The sequence below is a fragment of the Ruditapes philippinarum genome, unplaced genomic scaffold (assembly GCF_026571515.1).
Source record: "Ruditapes philippinarum isolate M1 unplaced genomic scaffold, ASM2657151v2 ctg4195_1_1_1_1, whole genome shotgun sequence".
Lineage (NCBI taxonomy): Eukaryota > Metazoa > Mollusca > Bivalvia > Venerida > Veneridae > Ruditapes > Ruditapes philippinarum.
Window position 1 is genome coordinate 139,503 of NW_026866387.1, and position 27,386 is coordinate 166,888.

The following is a 27,386-nucleotide window of genomic DNA, read 5'->3' on the forward strand; positions in this document are numbered from 1 at the left end:
AACTTTTAGTAAGCAACAAAATTCTCGAACTTTCAAAGCAGTACATACCTACAAGAACAATAATAGTAAAACCGACTGATGCAGTATGGATAACGACACAAATCAAACAGCTTATTCGTAAACGCAAAAAAACTTTATCACAGAGCCAAACAAACCCAAAATCCTTTGCACTGGCACTCATTCAAAAAATTACGTAATAAAGTCATCTCACTTATTCACACGGCCAAACGTAACCACATCCAGAAACTAGCAGACTCTCTTACATCAGACAACACATCGCAGAGAGACTGGTGGAGACTCATTAAATCATTCATATCACCGACTGAAAAGCAAACAATTCCGGCACTCTCTCACCCAGTTACTCAAACACTTTCATATGATAACAAATCAAAATCCGACTTATTAAACAACTATTTTAGCAACCAGTCCTCTCTTGAAAACTGTAATAAAGAAGTTCCTGGCGATTTTTTCGAACAGTCTGTGAACACTCTCACTTCAATTAGTATTACAACTCAAGATGTTGAAGATGCTATCAAAACTTTAAATACCAATAAAGCCTTCTGGGCCCGATGAAATAAGTAATCGTATCTTGTTCGAAACCTCGTCCGTAATCAAATATCCACTCTGCTCTCTTTTTAATCATTCACTCCTAACTTGTAAGATTCCCCAAACTTGGAAAGATGCCAACATTTGCCCAATTTTTAAGAAAGGAGATCCATCGTTACCCAGCAATTATCGTCCTATATCACTATTGTGTTGTATGGAAAAAGTTTTTGAACGCATTTTGTTTAAGTATATCTTTAACTTTCTTCATGATAATGACTTTATATCGCCCCTTCAATCTGGTTTCAAACCTGGCGACTCAACTGTGAATCAACTAACCTTTCTTTACAACTCTTTCTGTAAGGCTCTTGATGACGGTCTTGAGATCCGGATTGTCTTTTTCGACATCACCAAGGCCTTTGATAAAGTGTGGCACAAGGGTCTCCTGCTTAAACTAAAATGTGCCGGTATTCAGGGACCCCTCCTCGACTGGTTTTCGGATTATCTTTCAAATAGACGCCAATCTGTTGTCCTTCCTGGAGTCAAATCTGATTGGTCTGTAATAAACGCAGGAGTTCCTCAAGGCTCGATTCTGGGTCCGCTTCTTTTTTTAGTTTATATCAATGATATTGTTGTTGACTTAAGGTCCTCTGTAAATCTTTTTGCCGACGATACCAGTTTGTATTTGATCGTTGATCATCCAGTTACTACGGCTGTCATTCTTCAATCTGACATAAACAAGATTTCTTCATGGGCTGACAAATGGCTAGTCAAGTTTAATCCTTCCAAATCTGAAACCATGTTAATCACACGTAAAACATCACAACAGTTCCATCCACCCCTCCTAATGCAAAACCAGACCATATCTTCAGTGACATCTCACAAACACTTAGGCTTACACTTTTCTGACGATGGTTCCTGGCATATTCACATTAATCATGTTAAGGAGAGGGCGTGGAAACGTATACATATAATGCGCAAAATTAAAATTTCAACTTGATCGAAAATCTTTAGAAATAATCTACTTATCCTACATCAGGCCAATTCTAGAATATGCCGATGTTGTTTACATCAATTGTACTCAATATGAAAAAGCTGAACTAGATAAAATCCAACATGAAGCTTCTAGAATTGTATCTGGTGCTACTAAACTTGTGTCTCTTCATGAGCTTCAACGAGAGGTCCCGTGGGAACATCTGGACAGCAGAAGAAGGAAACATAAATTGATTCTTCTTTATAAGATGAAAAATGGACTCTCACCTGTCTATCTATCAACTATTGTCCCTCCGTCTGTAGGTGAAACCACACGTTATAATTTAAGAAATTCGAACGATATACAAGGCATTCACACAAGAACATCTTTATACTATAACGCTTTTCTTCCTTCAGCTCTCAGAGAATGGAATGAACTACCAATTGATGTACAAAATGCACCTACATTATCTGCTTTTAAATGTCTTTTGAATAGAAACATAATAAAATGTCCAAAATATTTCTATACAGGTGTTCGAAAATGGCAAATATATCATGCACGTCTACGAACAGAGTGCAGTTCTTTAAACTACCATTTATACAGAAAAATTTTGTTAACTCACCTTTATGTCAATGTGGATTGGTAGAAACTAACCATCATTTTTTCTTTGAATGCAAACAATACAGTACTATCAGACACAGCCTTTTCCAAACTCTTTCAGCCTACTGTAATGTCACTCTTCACACACTACTTAACGGCGATACAAACTTAAGTGACGATATCAATATCAGCATATTTCAGGCAGTTCAAATGTTCATCCGAGACAGCAAACGATTTCCATAGTCTTTGCTACATTGCTCCTCCAATTTACTCACCGAATAGATCCTCCTTTTTCTTCTTCTTATTAAATTAAGTTTCTTTGTGTAAATTAAATTATGAAATTCTGAAACTTTATACATTTTTAAACAGACAATCATTGCGTCAAATCTATCAAGTCCCTATTCATACATCTTTCAGATAGAAACTTCTACTCAATGCCTCTTTTTGTTTGTAGGTCGCTAATTTGACTTAGTGACGACAGTAACGAATCTTCTTCATTTTTGTAATCAATTACTTTTTACCTAAACTTCAATATTTCAAACATTTTCAAAACCCGTCATATTTATTGTAACTAATCTTATGTCAGGAAAAGGCCTTTATAAGCATTTTATGCTTTCGGATCTGATCCTTTTTCAGCATTGTATAGTATTATTTCACCATTGTATGTAAATCTTGTATGTGTAAAATGTTCGAAATAAAATATGTTTAAACTAAACTAAACAGCATGTAATAGATATATTGCAGAACAACACTTCATGTCATTGTAGTTTTGTCTTAACTTCCTCATTTTTGTAAAAATTGCTTAAATCTATTGCCAAAGGTAAACGTTATATGCTGAAGCTAGTTCTCGATTTTTATTGACATCAGGCAATTTAAAAGTTTTATTAAGTCTTAAAACGCATTGACGTAATTGCTGTGAAAATTAAAACTGCCAATCAAATTTAACTTTAATTTCACCCTGAACAATTTAATACCGTGTTTTGAATGAAGAAATTGATCACACTTTACAAATTATCAGAGGGATATTGTTTCTCTGCTATATTTGCAGAAATATCTAATTTATTACCCATTACTATTGTTGTAATGCTTATTTCCCATAGACCAATGGGAATTTTTCTTACTGTAACTTCAAGTGGACAATGTGACTAAAATATTTGTACTGTTACCTACTTGCACAGTAAAAATCTGGAAAGAACAACAACAGATAAATGACAGAAACAGAAAAAAAACACACACACACAAACAAACAAAAACAACAAAAAAATCCAACTATAGAAACAGTGTCCCAATAAAGTATTTGTTCGGGGTAATAAAATAAAAATAGCACATAGGTTTGTGAGAGACAGAAAATTGTTATCATCCCTCTTATCTCTGAGAAATATAATTTATATATCAAAGGAGGTCACATTCAGTCCAATATATTCGAAATTGTTCTATGTGAATAATTCGGTTTAAAGGTACATTATGCCTCATAAACAATTGCAATTTTACTTTTTTAGGAAAAAAAAAACAAAACAAAAAAAACAATTAAAACAAATCATTATATCTTATATCGACATCATTATATTTTATCCATTTTTAATTTAAACACGACACGAGTGTTTCATCATTCGATCGGCATCTTACTTCTTAATTGTGTACTCATATTGACAGCCCCTGCAGTAAACTAAGCTTAACTTAAAATGCCCATTTAAAAGCAATGAAAATAAATTGACTTATGAAGCGAGATGTTTGGCGCAAAATGCTAGAATGCATTTTATTGTTTGTATGACTTACGAAATTGGTTACCGTTTTATGTAAAATAAACGATTAAGTTATTGTTCTGCAATCAATTATAACAACAATTTGTCAGACGTTAATAGCAGCATTCGTTTTGCTCTTTCATTTGTGCGCCATGCAGAACACGCGAACATTCGTTTAATAGCAAAAATGTTTAACGAGTTATTTACATAGTTTGAATGTAATTCCTTACAATTTTATATGTTTTAAGTTTGAAACAGTCCTAAAACTATTTTTTTCATTATATGTAAGTTGTCCATCATTTTTATATGCGAAACTAGCCAACAACATATTGCAACGACACTAAAATCAAATGAGACTAAAAGTGGAGGGCCGTGTGTGTAGAAATATTAAGAATAATGTAGGACATCTAACTAATGACAGTTTGTTTAAACATTTAAACCATTTTAATCACCATTTCACGTTTACATTTCACATCATTTCTTTGCTTCATCATGTATTATAAGAGTTTGATGTTAATCTATATTAAATAGAGTATATCCATTTCTGATACAATTAATCAATAAATGATTTTATTTCAGCTATACTGATTGACATCTCTTCTTTTTATGTCCGTTTTATGCAGATAAAAACGTTTTCTGTTATCTTTTATGTTACTTTTATTCATGGTAATATTCGTGCTAGACATTACTGTCAAAGAACAAGATTCACAAAAACCGTAACGGTTGTTCTATATCACCGATTGATCAAAGAGTTGTATAAGTATTAGAAATAATCATATGATATGATATATAAGGCAATCATATATTATTACAATCGTATGCCATAATAAATCTATAAAACCCTTATATAACATCATTACGTTTTTGTCAAGTATTTATTATAAAGATACAATAACGTATATGCTATTTCTTTCAATCTAGTTTACACTGACATACAAATCAGTATTTATCTTGCGGTGGTATTGTATAACAAACGTCAACGATAATTGAAATTGTCTAATTGATATCTGGGAAAGGATTTTTGACATTAATAAGCTGCTATGCATTAAAGGAAACCCTCGTTTTCGACTTTATTTGATATTACTTTCTCTTTATACGGTTTCCCAAAAAGCAGTGTGTCCGTTAACGTCTTGTCTCTACAATACAAGCATGTAAATTGTTTCATAAGATATCTTACTACATCTTGTCAAATTGTAAAGTAAAACATCGTGTTATACTACAATGTCTTTAATAACGCTTTTATCACATAGAAATATATATTTTGGAAGAAAGGTACAGTAACTGATAATGATTCTGGTTGAATGCAAAAGACGAAAATAAGTTTATAATAATCTTTTGACGACATAAGATGCAAAATGCATGCAAATGTACTGACATTATAGCTATGCATGTTACATGTATCTAGTCAGGCATATTGACGTTCTAAATATACACTTAAGTCAAATATACTTTAAGTTAGTTAAGTTAATTAAGGATTTTCCCCCTATATATAATACTATACCTTATTTAATCTAGTCAATGACTTTTTATCAAACGAATGCATTTTACATAACGGAGATTTGCAATTTTGCTTATTTTTTCTTTAAAAAAGAACGTTCTAGTACGATTCCTATGCAAATATTTAGTTCCATAGTTAAACGAAACATGTAGAAAATATTTTGTATCTTTTTCTTTTTCTCTTAAACTAGTGTGTCTTAAAAAAACATTCATATTTTCATATTCTCAGTTGTACAATAAGTTGTATTTCTTGTTACACAATAATTTGCACACTACAAATAAAAATAGGACAGGGCGCATGGCAGAACACGGACAGGATAATGACATACATGATACTTAAATAGAGGATATTTGTTTGTTTGTGTGTAAGATGAAATTTTATTTTATCTCGTGAGCTTTAAAAACAGTATTCTCACCAGTGGCGTAGAGTGAGAATACTGTTTTTAAAGCTCACGAGATGAAATAAAATTTCATCTTACACAACAAACAAACATATTTTCTTTTTATTTTATGCTTAAAAACAAGTTAAAACGAAATTTCCATAATATTAACGTTAATATTAAAATCTGTTTTCCCCATTGAGAGCCCCATTTAGTCGGAATTTCTCATTAAATACAAGAAGTCTTGAGCTGAAAAAATAGTTCCACAATTAACTTTAAATGACGGTGATATTATTCATGTTATTAAAAAGAATATGAATGATCGCTTGTTTTAATAAAAAGCAAACAATTCTTGTAGGAGAAAAAGTCCAACCATCCATCCATATTTCCGTTACTTACTGCGAATTTATATTAGACCTGGCTTTGTTAAATGTAAGCGGCAGCCATTTTTTAAAGTTGTGTATTTCACGGGAGGAAAATAATTGTGTTTGATTTAGAGGGATATCATTTGGATTTGTTAGTAATACACCTTTTTAAAAGAAAGAAAACTTATTTGAGGATTGTAACAGACAAAAAATTAAGTGTTGACAGATGTGAAATCATTCAAATAGCAGCAAGGAAGATGGAAAACTTCAAACTAATCAAAGGCTGGCTCAGTCAGGAACGCTGGGTTGTTTACATATTCTACGGGGATAGCTGTCATTGCTTTTCAAGTTTTCATAAAGCATACGATATTGCTCGTAGGATACTTTAATATGCCCAAATGTCATCAAGAGCAGTTTTTGCATGTGGAAGGAATGTATTTTTCAGACTGTAAAAATGAAACAAAAAAATTTAGAGACGAAATTTGGTGATTGGAATTTGAATGAATAGAAGTAAGTTTTCTTCTTTTTATTACTTTTGACATTTAAGTTATTTATCAATTTCAGTTTTGTTTTTCTTTAAACAGCCTGACATTGTCAGAATTGTCAGCAAAAATAAAATTGAGGTACCACATGGGGAAAATCTTAAAGAAGTAGTTTCGTCATTGAAAAGTGTGAAATTATATTTTGATAATTTTCACTGTGAAATTATCAAATATAATTTTTACGGATAAATCAGTAATCCACTGAAAAGTATAAAATAAAAAGAAATAATAGTAACCGACGAGGAAATTAAAGGAAACAAATAATTGATTGATTGATATGCCCATAAAGTAAATGGGCACAGGGAAAGGGGACTCGAGATTCGGGGAAGGGAGGGGCAAAAACAAACTAGGAGAAAACGGGAAAACACCGTAGACGAAGAAACAACAAGGGAAACAAACAGAAGTTCTATCTGGAACGAAATCACACAAATGGTGTTTAAACGAAAGGCCTCATAATATGGTGCATCTTACGATTTTGTTTTCAATTTATATAATGTTATAAGAAATCGCCAATCCAATAAGTGACCATGCCACGCGCAAATCTGAATCAAAATGTAAAAGTTATTGATATATGTTTAAGTGCAAAAACCTAACATTCTCACTCCTTCGTTCTTGATTGAAATATATGAATGTTTATGCTTAGCAACAATTTTACAAAAAGGTGATGAATATCTAAAGAAACATATCAATTTAAGTAAACATTTATGTGTCGTCGCTTATTATCTAAAATGAAATCTTTTAGTCAAGTTGACAAGTAATTACTCTAAAAAGCCTCATCTCGTCTGCACGCTAGCTTTGAAAGAAATTGGAAAATACAATTCGAATTTTGCACAAGTTATACATGCATAATAGTTTACGGCTTTTGGCGTTTTATGTATCGAGAAAGTAAATAAAAACATGATCGAATTATAAATATTACATGCGGCATTTGAAGTAGATCGGGTATACCCTCTAATATAACATTTTTTTTACTATGAAAAGACATTTACTAAAAATATAAATTTGTTTGAAGTCATCGTGCTTTTTTTAGTTATAAATCATATATTCATTTCTGTAGTGCACGTTTTAATGAATAACTGCAACACGTACTTTGAACAACTTTACTGACTGACGTGACCATTTTTAGCCCTAACTAGTCAAATTTTATAATACAGAAATGCAGCAACACGTAATTTAAAACTTTATTTGCATTACCATAGCTCTAAACAATTAATGTTTTTATAGGACAGTTGTGATAATATGATAAGCAACCATGCTCTGTTCATAAATAACTTACAAACTTTCTTTTGCAAAGTAGTACCATCTAATATATAAGGTGAGTAATAAGCAAGACTGGTTGATTTAGCACCGGGACTTATTACAAAGGCAAGGAAAAATTGCTTCTCAATCCAATTTCCTAATTATTTTGTATCTAGAACACAATCCAATAAGCATTATAAAGGATGTATCCCGTGCATTATACGGGCGTAATTATGCAATGCGATAGTTCTCTTCATAGTTTATGTTATTTTCTAGGGATGTTGTCAACCTGTAAATTTAAATAAATATTATGTTTTTGTTATGTGCCAAGTATTCGTCTCTTATTTCCCAACATTCAAAGTGATATGAAAAACTAATTAGATGAGTCATTAAATGTGCATAATTGTCGTCCTTCGACATTTGGATTTAACATTCCATAATGCCCCTTTTCAAACAGCTTTTTAATGTGTGTGCTGTTATAGCTTCTTTAATGATTCCGTCAAGGTTAAACGTGTTGTCTTAAGACTAAAAACAATTGCTTTGCCTGAATAATTGAAAATATTGTTAGAGGATTCCAATGCTTAAAGCGATTGACAAAAAAAGAAAAACTTAATTCATTAGTACGAACTATAATTATTGATATAAAATGTTTTTCACTTTTAATCAATTGGTAATCCATTGACGCAATTGCATTGGAAAATACAAGTGTCAATCAAACTGAAATTTAAAGAAAAATAAATCAATTTTCGTTAATGAAATATAAAAACTTTTCACAGTTTGAAGAATATCAGAAAATTACACTCATCATGTGACCGTGTCTGTAAAAATTACATGCAAACCTCTTATTTTGACCATAAGGTGTCAAGTAAAACATCAAGTTTGGTTTAAACATTATGCTTTAAAGGTTTCCCAAAATAAGAACAAACACTTGATCACAACATATCGTTACAAAGTGAATGGTTTAGATACATGATCATGTTTTCGATCGATTCGGGTTCAAGTGAATATGATTTCGATTTATTCTCAACCTTTATAAACGTAAATCTTATTTACAACAATGATTATCCTATAAATATGAATTGTAAGTTTTAATTATATTCATAAGCTAATTTACGTCCATCATACTTTACAAATATTGCTTGATCACAATTTTTCAAATTTTTGCCATATATACCCCTAAAAATGGTTGCCAATTTTTTGCAAGGTTTTAATATTGTAATACTGAAATATCTTCATGAGGGTACATTTAAATATTCTTTTTTTACAGAAATGTAGTAAATGGACATTTAAAGTTTAGATATCATTGCTTAATGTATTGTTGAAACATGATATTCACTTTTAAATAAGTATTGATTATTACTTTATAAACCGTTCAATGGGTATTTTTGTTATCATATATTATATATAATTTCATACAGTACAAGTACAGTAAGTGTACAAAATAAGTGTTACGTAGTGCAATAATGGTTAAAATCTTTTATATAATTGATATTGCAGTGTGTTATCATCTTATGAACATTAGCAATAGCAATCAGTTTTTGTGATTGTATATCTAAAACGTAAAGATTTTGTAAAGTTAATGAGATATGCCACTTAAAGCAAAAGGTGATATTTAAGGCTCCTCGTGAATGTGTTTCCAGGCTTTTTAAACCAACTTCGCGAAAGTAAATGACCATCTGAAAAATCTCATTACTGTAAGTAAACATTTTTTGTCGTCGCATGTCACCTTAGATGATAGCTGTCTGTCAGAAATACAGGCAATTACTCAACATGGTATCGTTTGCACGCTAACTTTTAAAAATTGTCTTTCCTAATATCTGTTTCAGAATTTTGGAGCGAGTTTATTCCCTTTTTCTTTTGCATCTTTTTAAAAAATGCGACAAAAGTAGCAAAAGGTTATTTGGATATTTTAATTGACAAAAAGCTAAAACAATATTTTTCTATACTTTGATAATAATGTCTATTACGTCAATGGCAAATAGAAAATAGAGTACAAAAAAAAAATTACATTTTTGTGAATTAAACTGACACAAAACTGACGACTTATCAGATTATTTGTTCATTAACTGTATAATCAAAAACACCAACCAGAAAACTAATAAAAACATCAAAATTGTTGTATTTGATTACAAATATAAAAGTGCAATATAGCTTAAAAATGATGGCCGTAATTAGACCGAGCAGCATTGAATTACAGGTACGTGCGGCATTTTTTGTTCTCTTTCTGTATATAAAATTCACAAAGTAACCTAAAACATCATTTGTGAAACCGATTGAACCTACCTACTGTTCCAATATGTTTGTATATATGCCATCGCAAAAGCTTGGAGGGGTCTTTTTACGGAAATATCATGCACTTGGCTAAATCATTACAATAATCCGTAAAAGAGTACAATCCGTAGACAACCGTCTTAAGACGTTTTCCTGCCATAAAATCAAAATCAAAAGCGTTTTTGCCAATGATTCAAATGTAAATGACAGTAGTAGAGATATAAGTATCTACTATCATCAATTGTACGGAGTATAAAGTTAACTAAACTTGACTGAATAACAGTGAGCAAAAACAAAAAAAATTGCATCCATTTATGGTTCTTTCCAATTGAATACCTTTATTACTTTCAAAGGAAATTTAGTATATTGTTCTGCCGAGGGACAATCTTACAACGTGTTTTTAAGATATTTTATGTAACTCGTAAGTGTGTTATTTTAGAGTAATTTATCTCCTTTCTAACAAGAATAAATGTAAGTGTTTGAAGTACCGTTTACAATGTCTGTAAACAATCCAATATTGTGAATAGATGCTTTTGAAGTAAAAAGGCAAAATAAAAACATGATAAAAAAGAACAATCTTTTGTAGCATTGTCATCTCTATTCAAAATATGATAATCAAAATTCAACACATTTGGGCTAATGTGGGTATTGATCCTTGAAACATAAACACATTAATTTTAATGTTTATTCTGGGAGTTTTTATAAGTACGAGATTATTACTCTCGTAATAAGAGATATACTAATAGTATGCTTATCATTGGATACCTTTATTACATATTGCAGACATTTATTATTGAAGTCTAGGGAAAATTCTTAATGAATATGTCTTGTTTGAATATGACATTTCACAAAACTACATTTTGGAAGCTGAATTCTCTATTACTGGTCAATTTAACTAAGATGAAATTTTATTTCATCGAGTGGGCTTTAAAAACAGTATTCTCACGAGTGGCGTAGCCACGAGTGAGAATACTGTTTTTCAAAAGTTCACGAGATGAAATAAAATTACATCTTACACCAACAAACAAACAAATTTTCCTTTTTATTTTATGCTTAAAAACAAGTTAAAACGAAATTTCCATAAATTAACGTTAATATTAAAATCTGTTTTCCCCATTGAGAGCCCCATTTAGTCGGATTTCTCATTAAATACAAGAAGTCTTGAGCTGAAAAATTAGTTCCACAATTAACTTTAAATGACGGTGATATTATTCATGTTAGTAAAAAGAATATGAATGATCGCTTGTTTTAATAAAAAACAAACAATTATTGTAGGAGAAAAAGTCCAACCATCAATCCATATTTCCGTTACTTACTGCGAATTTATATAAGACCTGGCTTTGTTAAAGGTAAGCGGCAGCCATTTTTTAAAGTTGTGTATTTCACGGGAGGAAAATAATTGTATTTGATTTAGAGGGATATCATTTGGATTTGTTAGTAATACACCTTTATAAAAGAAAGAAAACTTATTTGAGGATTGTAACAGACAAAAAATAAGTGTTGACAGATGTGAAATCATTCAAATAGCAGCAAGGAAGATGGAACTTCAAACTAATCAAAGGCTGGCTCAGTCAGGAACGCTGGGTTGTTTACATATTCTACGGGGATAGCTTTCTTTGCTTTTCAAGTTTTCATAAAGCATACGATATTGCTCGTAGGATACTTTAATATGCCCAAATGTCATCAAGAGCAGATTTTGCATGTGGAAGGAATGTATTTTTCAGACTGTAAAAATGAAACAAAAAATTTAGAGACGATGTTCGGTGATTGGTAATATGAATGAACTGAAGTAAGTTTTTGTTTATTTTTATTATTTTTGAAATTGAAGTAACTTTTCAATTTCAGCTTTACTTTTCGCTAAACAGCCCTGACAATGTCGGGATTGTCAGCAAAAAATAAAATTGAGGTACCACATGGGGAAAATTTTAAAACAGTAGTCTCATTATTGAAAAGTGTGAAATTATCAAATATAATTTTCACTGATAAATCAGTAATCCACTGAAAATCATAAAATAAAAAGAAATAATAGTAACCGACAAGGAAATTAAAGAAAACAAATAATTGATTGATTGATATGCCTATAAAGTAAATGGGCACAGGGAAAGGGGACTCGAGATTCGGGGAAGGGAGGGGCAAAAAAAAAACTAGGAGCAAACGGGAAAACACTTACCGTAGACGAAGAAACAACAAGGGAAACAAACAGAAGTTCTATCTGGAACGAAATCACACAAATGGTGTTTGAACGAAAGGCCTCATAATATGGTGCATCTTACGATTTTGTTTTCAATTTATATAATGTAAGAAGAAATCGCCAATCCAATAAGCGACCATGCCACGCGCAAATCTGAATCAAAATGTAAAAGTTATTGATATATGTTTAAGTGCAAAAACCTAACATTCTCACTCCTTCGTTCTTGATTGAAATATATGAATGTTTATGCTCAGCAACAATTTTACAAAAAGGTGATGAATATCTAAAGAAACATATCAATTTAAGTAAACATTTATGTGTCGTCGCTTATTATCTAAAATGAAATCTTTTAGTCAAGTTGACAAGTAATTACTCTAAAAAGCCTCATCTCGTCTGCACGCTAGCTTTTAAAGAAATTGGAAAATACAATTCGAATTTTGCACAAGTTATACATGCATAATAGTTTACGGCTTGGCGTTTTATGTATCGAGAAAGTAAATAAAAACATGATCGAATTATAATATTACATGTGGCATTTGAAGTAGATCGGGTATACCCTCTAATATAACATTTTTTTTACTATGAAAAGACATTTACTAAAAATATAAATTTGTTTGAAGTCATCGTGCTTTTTTTAGTTATAAATCATATATTCATTTCTGTAGTGCACGTTTTAATGAATAACTGCAACACGTACTTTGAACAACTTTACTGACTGACGTGACCATTTTTAGCCCTAACTAGTCAAATTTTATAATACAGAAATGCAGCAACACGTTATTTAAAACTTTATTTGCATTACCATAGCTCTAAACAATTAATGTTTTTATAGGACAGTTGTGATAATATGATAAGCGACCATGCTCTGTTCATAAATAACTTACAAACTTTCTTTTGCAAAGATGTACCATCTAATATATAAGGTGAGTAATAAGCAAGACTGGTTGATTTAGCACCGGGACTTATTACAAAGGCAAGGAAAAATTGCTTCTCAATCCAATTTCCTAATTATTTTGTATCCAGAACACAATCCAATAAGCATTATAAAGGATGTATCCCGTGCATTATACGGGCGTAATTATGCAATGCGTTAGTTCTCTTCATAGTTTATATGTTATTTTCTAGGGATGTTGTTAACCGGTAAATTTAAATAAATATTATGTTTTTGTTATGTGCCAAGTATTCGTCTCTTATTTCCCAACATTCAAAGTGATATGAAAAACTAATTAGATGAGTCATTAAATGTGCATAATTGTCGTCCTTCGACATTTAGATTTAACGTTCCATAATGCCCCTTTTCAAACAGCTTTTTAATGTGTGTGCTGTTATAGCTTCTTTAATGATTCCGTCAAGGTTTAACGTGTTGTCTTAAGACTAAAAACAATTGCTTTGCCTGAATAATTGAAAATATTGTTAGAGGATTCCAATGCTTAAAGCGATTGACAAAAAAAGAAAAACTTAATTCATTAGTACGAACTATAATTATTGATATAAAATGTTTTTCACTTTTAATCAATTGGTAATCCATTGACGCAATTGCATTGGAAAATACAAGTGTCAATCAAACTGAAATTTAAAGAAAAATAAATCAATTTTCGTTAATGAAATATAAAAACTTTTCACAGTTTGAAGAATATCAGAAAAATTACACTCATCATGTGACCGTGTCTGTAAAAATTACATGCAAATCTCTTATTTTGACCATAAGGTGTCAAGTAAAACATCAAGTTTGGTTTAAACATTATGCTTTAAAGGTTTCCCAAATAAGAACAAACACTTGATCACAACATATCATTAAAAAGTGAATGGTTTAGATACATGATCATGTTTTCGATCGATTCGGGTTCAAGTGAATATGATTTCGATTTATTCTCAACCTTTTATAAACGTAAATCTTATTTACAACAATGATTATCCTATAAATATGAATTGTAAGTTTTAATTTATATTCATAAGCTAATGGTGTTGATGTCCATCATATACTTTACAAATATTGGCTTGATCACATTTTTCAAATTTTGCCATATATACCCCTAAAATGGTTGCCAATTTTTGCAAGGGGTTTAATATTGTAATACTTGGAAATATCTTCATGAGGGTACATTTAAATAATTTCTTTTTTGGTTATTTCGAAATGTAGTAAATGGACATTTAAAGTTTAGATATATTGCTTAATGTATTGTTGAAACATGATATTCACTTTTAAATAAGTATTGATTATTACTTTATAAACCGTTCATGTATTTTTGTTATCATATATTATATATAATTTCATACAGTACAGTACAGTAAGTGTACAAATAAGTGTACGTAGTGCAATAATGGTTAAAATCTTTATATATTGATATTGCAGTGTGTTATCATCTTATGAACATTAGCAATAGCAATCAGTTTTGTGATTGTATATCTAAAACGTAAAGATTTTGTAAAGTTAATGAGATATGCCACTTAAAGCAAAAGGTGATATTTAAGGCTCCTCGTGAATGTGTTTCCAGGCTTTTTAAACAACTTCGCGAAAGTAAATGACCATCTGAAAATCTCATTACTGTAAGTAAACATTTTTGTGTCGTCGCATGTCACCTTAGATGATAGCTGTCTGTCAGAAATACAGGCAATTACTCAACATGGTATCGTTTGCACGCTAACTTTTAAAATTGTCTTTCCTAATATCTGTTTCAGAATTTTGGAGTGAGTTTATTCCCTTTTTCTTTTGCATCTTTTTAAAAAATGCGACAAAAGTAGCAAAAGGTTATTTGGATATTTTAATTGACAAAAGCTAAAACAATATTTTTCTATACTTTGATAAATAATGTCTATACGTCAATGGCAAATAGAAAATAGAGTACAAAACAAAATTACATTTTTGTGAATTAAACTGACACAAAACTGACGACTTATCAGATTATTTGTTCATTAACTGTATAATCAAAAACACCAACCAGAACCTAATAAAAACATCAAAATTGTTGTATTTGATTACAAATATAAAAGTGCAATATAGCTTAAAAATGATGGCCGTAATTAGACCGAGCAGCATTGAATTACAGGTACGTGCGGCATTTTTGTTCTCTTTCTGTATATAAATTCAACAAAGTAACCTAAAACATCATTTGTGAAACCGATTGAACCTACCTACTGTTCCAATATGTTTGTATATATGCCATCGCAAAAGCTTGGAGGGTCTTTTTACGGAAATATCATGCACTTGGCTAAATCATTACAATAATCCGTAAAAAGAGTACAATCCGTAGACAACCGTCTTAAGACGTTTTCCTGCCATAAAATCAAAATCAAAAGCGTTTTTGCCAATGATTCAAATGTAAAGACAGTAGTAGAGATATAAGTATCTACTATCATCAATTGTACGGAGTATAAAGTTAACTAAACTTGACTGAATTACAGTGAGCAAAAACAAAAGAAAATTGCATCCATTTATGGTTCTTTCCAATTGAATACCTTTATTACTTTCAAAGGAAATTTAGTATATTGTTCTGCCGAGGGACAATCTTACAACGTGTTATTTAAAGATATTTATGTAACTCGTAAGTGTGTTATTCTTAGAGTAATTTATCTCCTTTCTAACAAGAATAAATGTAAGTGTTTGAAGTACCGTTTACAAATGTCTGTAAACAATCCAATATTGTGAATAGATGCTTTTGAAGTAAAAGGCAAAATAAAAACATGATAAAAAAGAACAATCTTTGTAGCACTGTCATCTCTATTCAAAATATGATAATCAAAATTTCAACACATTTGGCCTAATGTGGTTATTGATCCTTGAAACATAAACACATTAATTTTAATGTTTATTCTGGGAGTTTTTATAAGTACGAGATTATTACTCTCGTAATAAGAGATATACTAATAGTATGCTTATCATTGGATACCTTTATTACATATTGCAGACATTTATTATTGAAGTCTAGGAAATTCTTAATGAATATATCTTGTTTGAATATGACATTTCACAAACTACATTTTGGAAGCTGAATTCTCTATTACTGGTCAATTTAACTAAGATGAAATTTTATTTCATCGAGTGGGCTTTAAAAACAGTATTCTCACGAGTGGCGTAGCCACGAGTGAGAATACTGTTTTTAAAGTTCACGAGATGAAATAAAATTACATCTTACACAACAAACAAACAAATTTTCCTTTTTATTTTATGCTTAAAAACAAGTTAAAACGAAATTTCCATAATATTAACGTTAATATTAAAATCTGTTTTCCCCATTGAGAGCCCCATTTAGTCGGAATTTCTCATTAAATACAAGAAGTCTTGAGCTGAAAAATTAGTTCCACAATTAACTTTAAATGACGGTGATATTATTCATGTTAGTAAAAAGAATATGAATGATCGCTTGTTTTAATAAAAAAACAAACAATTATTGTAGGAGAAAAAGTCCAACCATCAATCCATATTTCCGTTACTTACTGCGAATTTATATAAGACCTGGCTTTGTTAAAGGTAAGCGGCAGCCATTTTTTAAAGTTGTGTATTTCACGGGAGGAAAATAATTGTGTTTGATTTAGAGGGATATCATTTGGATTTGTTAGTAATACACCTTTATAAAAGAAAGAAAACTTATTTGAGGATTGTAACAGACAAAAAAATAAGTGTTGACAGATGTGAAATCATTCAAATAGCAGCAAGGAAGATGGAACTTCAAACTAATCAAAGGCTGGCTCAGTCAGGAACGCTGGGTTGTTTACATATTCTACGGGGATAGCTGTCTTTGCTTTTCAAGTTTTCATAAAGCATACGATATTGCTCGTAGGATACTTTAATATGCCCAAATGTCATCAAGAGCAGATTTTGCATGTGGAAGGAATGTATTTTTCAGACTGTAAAAATGAAACAAAAAAATTTAGAGACGAAATTTGGTGATTGGAATTTGAATGAATAGAAGTAAGTTTTCTTCTTTTTATTACTTTTGACATTTAAGTTATTTATCAATGTCAGTTTTGCTTTTCTTTAAACAGCCTGACATTGTCAGAATTGTCAGCAAAAATAAAATTGAGGTACCACATGGGGAAAATCTTAAAAAAGTAGTTTCGTCATTGAAAAGTGTGAAATTATATTTTGATAATTTTCACTGTGAAATTATCAAATATAATTTTTACGGATAAATCAGTAATCCACTGAAAAGCATAAAATAAAAAGAAATAATAGTAACCGACAAGGAAATTAAAGAAAACAAATAATTGATTGAATGATATGCCTATAAAGTAAATGGGCACAGGGAAAGGGGACTCGAGATTCGGGGAAGGGAGGGGCAAAAAAAAAACTAGGAGCAAACGGGAAAACACTTACCGTAGACGAAGAAACAACAAGGGAAACAAACAGAAGTTCTATCTGGAACGAAATCACACAAATGGTGTTTGAACGAAAGGCCTCATAATATGGTGCATCTTACGATTTTGTTTTCAATTTATATAATGTTAGAAGAAATCGCCAATCCAATAAGTGACCATGCCACGCGCAAATCTGAATCAAAATGTAAAAGTTATTGATATATGTTTAAGTGCAAAAACCTAACATTCTCACTCCTTCGTTCTTGATTGAAATATATGAATGTTTATGCTCAGCAACAATTTTACAAAAAGGTGATGAATATCTAAAGAAACATATCAATTTAAGTAAACATTTATGTGTCGTCGCTTATTATCTAAAATAAAATCTTTTAGTCAAGTTGACAAGTAATTACTCTAAAAAGCCTCATCTCGTCTGCACGCTAGCTTTGAAAGAAATTGGAAAATACAATTCGAATTTTGCACAAGTTATACATGCATAATAGTTTACGGCTTGGCGTTTTATGTATCGAGAAAGTAAATAAAAACATGATCGAATTATAATATTACATGTGGCATTTGAAGTAGATCGGGTATACCCTCTAATATAACATTTTTTTTACTATGAAAAGACATTTACTAAAAATATAAATTTGTTTGAAGTCATCGTGCTTTTTTTAGTTTTAAATCATATATTCATTTCTGTAGTGCACATTTTAATGAATAACTGCAACACGTAATTTGAAAACCTTTGTTGACTGACGTGACCATTTTTCGCCCATGCTAGTCAAATTTAATTATACAAATGTGCAGGAACACATAATTTGAAAACATGCTCTGTTCATAAATAACTTACAGACTTTCTTTTGCAAAGTAGTATCATCTAATATATAAGGTGAGTAATAAGCAAGACTGGTTGATTTAGCACCGGGACTTATTACAAAGGCAAGGAAAAATTGCTTCGCAATCTAATTTTCTAATCATCTTGTATCCGAACACAATTCAATAGGCATTATAAAGGATGTATCCCGTGCATTATACGGGCGTAATCATGCAATGTGTTAGCTTTCTTTATAGTTTATGTTTTTCTAGGGTTGTTGTTTAACGGCAAATTTAAGTATATGTTTTTGGCATATGCCAACTATTCGTCTCTTATTTCCAAACGTTCAAAATGCTTGAAATACTGATTAGATGGGTCAATAAATATGCATAATTGTCGTCTTTCGATATTTAGATTAAAAAGTCCATGGTGCCCCCTTTTAAACAGCTTTTTAATTTATGTGCTGTTATAGCTTCTTTAATGATTCCTTCAAGGTTAAACGTGTTGTCTTAAGACTAAAAGAAACAATTATTTTGCCGAAATAATTAAAAATAGTGTTAAACAATTGCAATGCTAAAAGCGATTAAGAAAAGAAAAACATAATTCATTAGTACGAATTATAATTATTGATATAAGATGTTTTTCACTTTTAATCAATTTGTTAATCCATTGACGCAATTGTTTTGGAAAACACAATTGTCAATCAAACTGAAATTTAAAGAAAAATAAATCACTTTCGTTAATGAAATATAAAAAACTGTTCAAAGTTTGAAGAATATCAGAAAAATTACACTCATCATGTGACCGTGTCTGTTAAATTTTAAATGCAAATCTATCATTTTAACCACAAAGCGTCAAGTAAAACATCAAGTTTGGTTTAAACATTATGCTGTATTTTTTTCCAAATGAGAACATACAATTGACCACAACATATCATTAAAAAGTGAATGGTTTAGATACATGATCGTGTTTTCGATCGATTCGGGTTCAAGTGAATATGATTTCGATTTATTCTCACACTTTTATTAACACAAATCTTATTTACAACAATGATAATCCTATTAATATGAATTGTAAGTGGTAATTTATATTCATAAGCTAATGGTGTTGATGTCCATCATATACTTTACAAATATTGGCTTGATCACATTTTTCAAATTTTGCCATGATCACATTTTTCAAATACTACCATGGTCAAAATTTTCAAATATTGACATGATTACACATTATAATATTGCCATGATCAACTTTTCAAATATTGCCATGGCCGTGAGTCCAGGTGGTATCAAACCATAAAACCGGGTTTATAGTAACAAAATCTAGCAAATCTTGCTAAATCAATAAACTTCTTTGTATGCACACTTTCAAATACATTCAGTGCTTGAACAGTAACTACCTCTGTTTATGCATTCGACTACTTCCAATTTTGAAGCTGGTTTCTGTACAACCAAACATGTATAGCATGATCATTTTATGAAGATAAGAACATCTTATGTTACTTTTATGTTTCTTTAGTATAGTATTCGTGCTAGACATTACTGTAAAAATACAGGAAACAAAATTAACCACTTCCTACAAAAGCATCGGTCAAAGAGTTTAATAATAAATGTTTACAAAAGAGACGTACTTATGCAAATAGAACATAACATTGTTATTATGAAAACATGCTCTTATAAAACTAACAAAAGTTCTTTAAATCAATTTATATTTTGTTGACAGGCAATTTAAATGTGTAACTACATATGTGTTTTTTTAGATTGTATTGTCGATCTTATGTAAAGTACCAAATTACTTCTATTTTTGATAACTAAGATAGGTTATTTTGACTTGAAATGAACAAGACGAAATTAGCTTGCCAAACATTTCTTAAAAATATTTGTTACAAATGAATATCGGTGGAACATGTTAGAATACAATATTGCGTGCATTAACAGCCTTTTCGTAGTGACAACTTAAAAAGTAATCATTATAGATTTTATTATCAAATATATGTAAGTGAATATCGTTTAAAACATTCTCTTAATGTTTTTGTTTTATGACGCAATCATTTTGAACAGCTTACAAACATATTTACATCTTTTTCTGCATTAGCCCTATTGCTAAAAAACATTGTTTACAAATTTATACGCATTTTATATCATCAATATTTCTAAATATCACAGTTATAAATAGACAATAAACATTTTTTCATTTTGCATGATCAACCATTGTTGTTGTTTTTTTGTATTATTTCTTTATTATGTCTTAGTATGAGATTTAATGTTGTTAGTGTCGTTTTGTTGGCTTTGACCGAACGACGACAGCGGTTGTCCTTTACATAATATTAATTTTCTTGAAAAAGTTACTACCAGCCCTTTGATAACGAAACATTTGAGGTTATTGTTACTATGATACGTGCACTATAACGCAAGTGTCTTTGAAAGTATGATGGTTTTGAAATGTTTTGCTGGAAGATCTTTACTTGAAATCGTGGTGATGGGAAATAAAATTGATAAATATTCATCCAGAAAATCTCCCGCTAACCAATAATCACTTTAGAAAGTTTTATGAAGTTGGTCTTAAGTTTACTGAGTTCACGATAATTGGATCAAATAAGGTCCTTAAATACCCTAATGTAAATACAAGTAAAATGAAATAAATCTAAATATACAAAAAGGAATATAATTAGGTTTAGTTAAAATAACTCCCTTTGAATGTTTCCTCTTTTTAAAGTTAAATAATACTCGTAGATGCGAAGTCATTATCATTTCCGGTAGGGTTACATTTCAGGAAAAGACAACCATCATTGTCCAAAATTGTATTAGCGAGTTCAGATTTATTTTCCCGAAACGGAAGTTTTAGTGAATCTTTTTTCTACAGAGAGTTTATTATAATTATTTGATTAATGAATATTTTAAGTGTAACATGTTAGTAAATTATATAAAAGATATCGCCCAATGTAGTCAATTTTACATTTATACTGATACAATACTGTTATGTTTGTTCTATTATTTGTTCATAATCTCGTAATCTAGTTATATTTTCAACATTATTTTGTCAGTAAATTTGCAATTATTAAAAAGAGAAGGATAATTATGATGATTATCCTGTCATACATGTTTTAGAAATGATAGATATACAGTTAAATCAACGTCGAATCAACGTTATGATTATTAAGCAAAACATCTTTGATGAGAATATACTTTCAATATTTTAACTGCACATGCATATTAATTATATTTTTGATCAATTCGAAAATAAAGAAATAAAACCACCAGTTTCATTAAATAAAATAATAATTATAAAATAATACATGGACTCAAAAAGAATATTTACTTGGATAATTTTTATGCTATTGATAATTTGAATCTTATATAAAGTAACATAGTATTGTTCAATCATTCACATTATATAGTATCAAAGATGAAGACTTACATATATTTCATTATGATAAAACGTCATTGGATTATATTTTTAAAATCAAGTTAAAGCTGAATTAAATAATAATACAAAACAACAATAAAAAAACACAAAAAACAACAACAACAAAGAAACAAACAAATTCAAACATGCTTTGTCATCTAACCGATATAGTTAATTCAAAAGATGAAGTATTTCCATTTGTGCTCAAATATTGTATAATGTAATACATACTTTTAATGTCTGCATTATACATGTAAATTGGTTGATCTCCTTTAGAGAGAATAATATAGTAATTAATTGGGCAAAATATATTAATTTTATAAGTACATTTTTAAAAACGTTATACAAATGATTGCATAGCAAAATATTTCAAAGCTATTACAGATACGTTATGCTCAAATTTGATCTTTGAAAACACTGACAATTGCCTTGCAGTCTCTTTTTTAAATGTAAAACAAACATCTTCTGAGTGAACTTAGATAAGAAATGTTTCATTTTAATCTCTACACACTATTGGTAAACTTAGAAGAATGCATAATGTCATTCAAAATGCAGTTTATTTTAAAAAGAAAGGACCAAATAAACGAGACACGTAATAGGATATGTAGCTTCCTTAACATACTTTGTGCCTTTCTTATTCAAATTAGAAAAAGAGATTCCAAGATTCCTATATTGTTTTGCAATACAAATATAAGCATAGTATAATTATCTTTAAATGTGCTTAAAATAAGCATACATTTGCTTAAGTATATCATCCTTTCACTTACGTTTGCATACATCATTCTTTTACATAAAGTACATTGATATGGGTCGGTCTGATCATGATATAAACACTTATTGTGCTAGGAACAGACGTACCAATATAGCGTTACCTTGAGCAATGTGTCACAATAATAGTTTAATCAGCCATAAACTAATTTCCTACACATTTCAGAATTTATCAAACACTCATTGTGTGAAAGATTGATTGGTCACATTGTGATATCAAATAACACTCAGGCATTTTAATTATGACTTTAGATAGACGATTTCCACTGCTGGAAATCATTCGAATCACACAGAAACGTTCAAATAGATCATAGACGTAAAAGAACTTCTAACACTGCAATATTAAACGCTTATGTTAAAACTATATGTATAAAGCATAGCAGCAATAACCGTAAATAATTGAAAAACGATCACCTACAATAATTACAAAGGATAATTATATTGTAAATCTAATAATCTAAAGCATCGATTTACATATGAGATGTTTAAATCTATCAATTTTTGATGCGTTTCATGTGAAGATATAATCTTACGCATCAAGTGCCAACAATTAAGTAGTTCAGCGTTTGATGTAATGTCAATGGATTTACTCCAAACACATCACACAAAACCATCTTTTGTCCCGTTGATAAAATTTTACTTCAAAGACCTTTAATACACACATTGTGAACATATTGCCTAAAGTAATGTAACAGAGATGTTGACTGATTGATTAAGTACTCATTTGTGTCGATTCTTAATTAATTGATGTATGTTATAACTAATTCATATTGGTATGTCATGAAAGACTAGAAATGTGTCGTCACGCCATGGATGCCCCCGCATGCAACCAAAATTTCAAATGTTATAATATTTAGTTCCAAATTTGTTTGCACAAATTATTTTTTTCATTTTGAGTTCAAAGCCCTTAAAACTTTTCAATGTTAACACAAACCATTTTTATACAAAGTTCAAGGCACTGAAACTATTCAGTTTTAACCTTTTGTAAATTGCATATTGTATATTTGTATCCAAAATAATGGCTACATACATTTCCACAAAAGTATGAGTGCTGAAACTGAAAATTCAAAATTTTTCTAACATTCGAGAAAGATAACTGCTTATTCCTAAGATGTATCTTTATGTCAAATTTGAGTTGAATTTGTACAACTATTGGGGAGGTAATGAACGGAAACTTAAAATTTCTGACTTTTTTCAAAGTTCAAGAGGGATAACTCTGTCAGCTATCATCAAACCATGACCAAATTCGAAATTGACCAATGCATTCATATGACATATCAACATATTTAATTTGAATTGAATAGTTACAACTGTTTGGGAGATAATGATTGTGAACTGAAAATTTCCTTTTTTCAAAGTAAAAGTGGCATATCTCTGCCAAAAATAGCAAACTATGACAAAATTCGAACTTGACCAGCGCATTTCTTCGACATATCAATATGTTAAATTTGATTTAAATGAATAATACCCTAGATACTGAAAATTTCATATTTTTTTTCAAAGTGAAAGGGACATAACTCTGCCAAAAATCAATGAACTATAACCAAATTCTAACTTGGCCTGCGCATTCTTTAAACATATCCATTCATTAAGTTTGAGTTGAATGTGTAAGACCGTTGGGGAGATAATGAACGGAAACTGAAAATTTCATATTATTTTCAAAGTAAAAGGGGCATAACTCTGCCAAAAATCATTGAACCATGACCAAATTCGAACTTGACCTGTATTTTCTCATGACATATCTATGTGCAAAATTTAAGTTGAATGTGTGCAACTGTTACTAAGATAATGATCGGAAACTGATGATGACGGAATGATAGAATGGCGGGAATGACGGTAGGACGGAATGCCGGAACAGGGTAACACTATATGCCCCTGCCATTATATGGCGGGGACATAAAAAGAAACAAAGGTTATTTATACAGGTATCCAGGGTAGATAACAGCACAAGATGTGTTAAACATAGTTGTCTATCTTTTATTTGATTAAAATAACATTGATCGCCAATTGACATAATATTTATGGCACACCTATAACAATAAAAAAGTCCGTCATACTTCGTTGCTTACTTTCTATCAGAGCATCAGAAAGCTATTGTGACATTTATTTATAGTTTGAACGTTTGAATATTCGACTTAAGACCAATATGTCAGATATAAATTGCGAAAACACAGTTGTATTAAGTGTTAAGTGCTTTCTAGTGTAACATCACATTTTTTAAATACAAACTCTGTATGTCATATATGTGAATAACTTGACCGAATGACCTATATTTTTATACGAAAAAAGAAACGACAAATATCATATTACTCTTTGGATTGCCTATAGAAGCTGCATTAACTGAAGATATGAAATTTACAAAGAAAACGTTTCTATCATGAAAAACACGTTTTAAAAAGTGATTTGAATATATGAATATTGCAGTGAACATTATATTTTTGACAGTATTGAAACTACAAATTAGAGAAAGGAGGACTCGACGTATTTTTTTTATTCGCATGCACATATTAAGTGATGATTTCCCCACTTTTTTGTTTTGCTTTGTTTGATTTTACGGTGCACAAACACAATGTAGGTCAATTGGCGCCGAAAAATTCCCGAACTGATGAGTTATTTACCATATCCACTTTTGTGATGTATTCAATATATTTATTTGTTAATGCTATGATCTCAGACAACATAATTCTGTATATTTCTCATAATAACCGTTGTAACAGTACTAAATGAAGTCTCATGCTGTTCACGACTTTATATGAGGGCTTTGATAATATTTCTTCATATCAATTTAGTGTGCGTGTCGCTGTCAACCTGTTGAGAAATTACTTTTCTTGTTGATTGACGTTTTCAATTACAGTAGAAAGGCGTTGACACATTAATACATACTTTAACATATTAGTTCCTTTGTAATGTATAGCAGGCTGAGATTCATATTTGTCTCAATAATGTAAGTTTATGGAAATACGGCTTATATAATTCAAATATTGATTAAATATTTTAATAACCGAATTATAGTTACGTAAAATATTAACAAAATTATTATAGCATTGTGAGTAAAATAACTCAATTGGACTGAACATAATTAAAAGTAAAAAGTCAGCGTGTCTTCATGGCACAATATTTAGGAATGAAAACAATTGTTTTACAGATATTGCATCTCTCCAGAAATACTTCCAAGCAGAATAGTATTACGATATTTCCATAGAGTCATTGAAGAGATTGAAGAGATTCAAGGCTGTTACCGTGACTCAATGACATAGGGAAATGCAAATTTTAACAAAATAACATTGTTCATAAAATGACATAACATACCCTAGTATAACATGAATAAAGGTAAAATTCGACTTATCTTCGTGGAATAAAATAACAACATCTGTTTAAAAGATATTTCATTCCTCTTATCGGATGCGATATTTCCATCATTGAAGAGATTCAAGGATATGAATGTGAAACAATGACATAGGGAAAATCAAATGATAAAAGTTTATAAATACGCAACGACATCTGCATGTTGGCCATGTTCCTAACTTCATCTCTTCTTATTTAAAGGGACTCCACTGAGGTTTTTTGACATGATGGGACTGAAAATATTTTTTCCAGATAAATGTACCATTTGATGTAGGTTTAGACCACTAATCTTTGTGCAAAATTTCAGATCATTCGCACACTTCAGTTATTCCAGAATAATTATTCAAATTGTAAAATCATGACCCAAAATGAAAAGCGTTAAAACGCATCCACTCATATCGGGCTAAGAAAAGCATAAAAATACGATTTCAATTTATTTCAAAGTATATTTCTTAACTATCTTTGCATATGTTTCTGTTCAAGGTGCCCCAGCTCATTTATGTAAGAAGTTCAAATGTTATATTTTAGTCTTTTAAACCTCAGTGGAGTCCCTTTAATATAAAATCTTCTTACTTCAATTTGTCTGATAACAATGTAGAATTCCACGAAACCACATTGGAATAGCAAATAGCTACAAAGTCAAGAACAAACACTGTTTCTCAGTAGAAATGTATTTGATCATCGTTTTATTTGCAGAAGTTTTATTAGTTTTCTACTTTTGTAGACAATTTTCCGTTTTTATTAATTACCTATTGTTTTTAATCACTTGTCTATTTCTCTTTCTTTTGGCTATTTTTCCAGTTTTCCATTTCCATCTTCGACCACTTTCGACCATTTTCCAAACGTCATAGTTTTTTTATATAGATCGTAACATTCAATTACTGGGTTACTTGAACCACAAAATGCTACTCATAATCAAACATATACGAGGTTCTTATATTTTTACTTTGACTTGTAAACACATTTTCACTTAAACAACAATTACATCAAATCATAACTTCACATCTACAAAAAAGATAAACTAACTTCGGTCCCTTTCACCTTTCACCCTTGTTCATCAGCCTTTTATTTTCATGATTTAAAATTGGAATATTTTTTGTGTGTGTTTTCTTGTGTTTTCCATGTCTTTCTTAACTTAATTGTTAATTACTAAAACGCCCGCATCCTTATGTTCTCTCCTGTGTATGTTTAGGGCACCGTTGGGTTTCTTTTCAGTGAAGAAGACTGGTGAAGTTTGCTGGGGAAAATGTTCATTTAATTTCGCCTTTCCATGCTGATCTCTTTCCTCATATTTTATATATGAAAACATGCAACTGTAATTTATATTTAAGTGGCATTTCTTCAAGGTCGTTGGCAGTATTTGTTTAGTATACAATTGTAATACATTCAAATTTGTCCTTTTAAAAGATGTTTAAT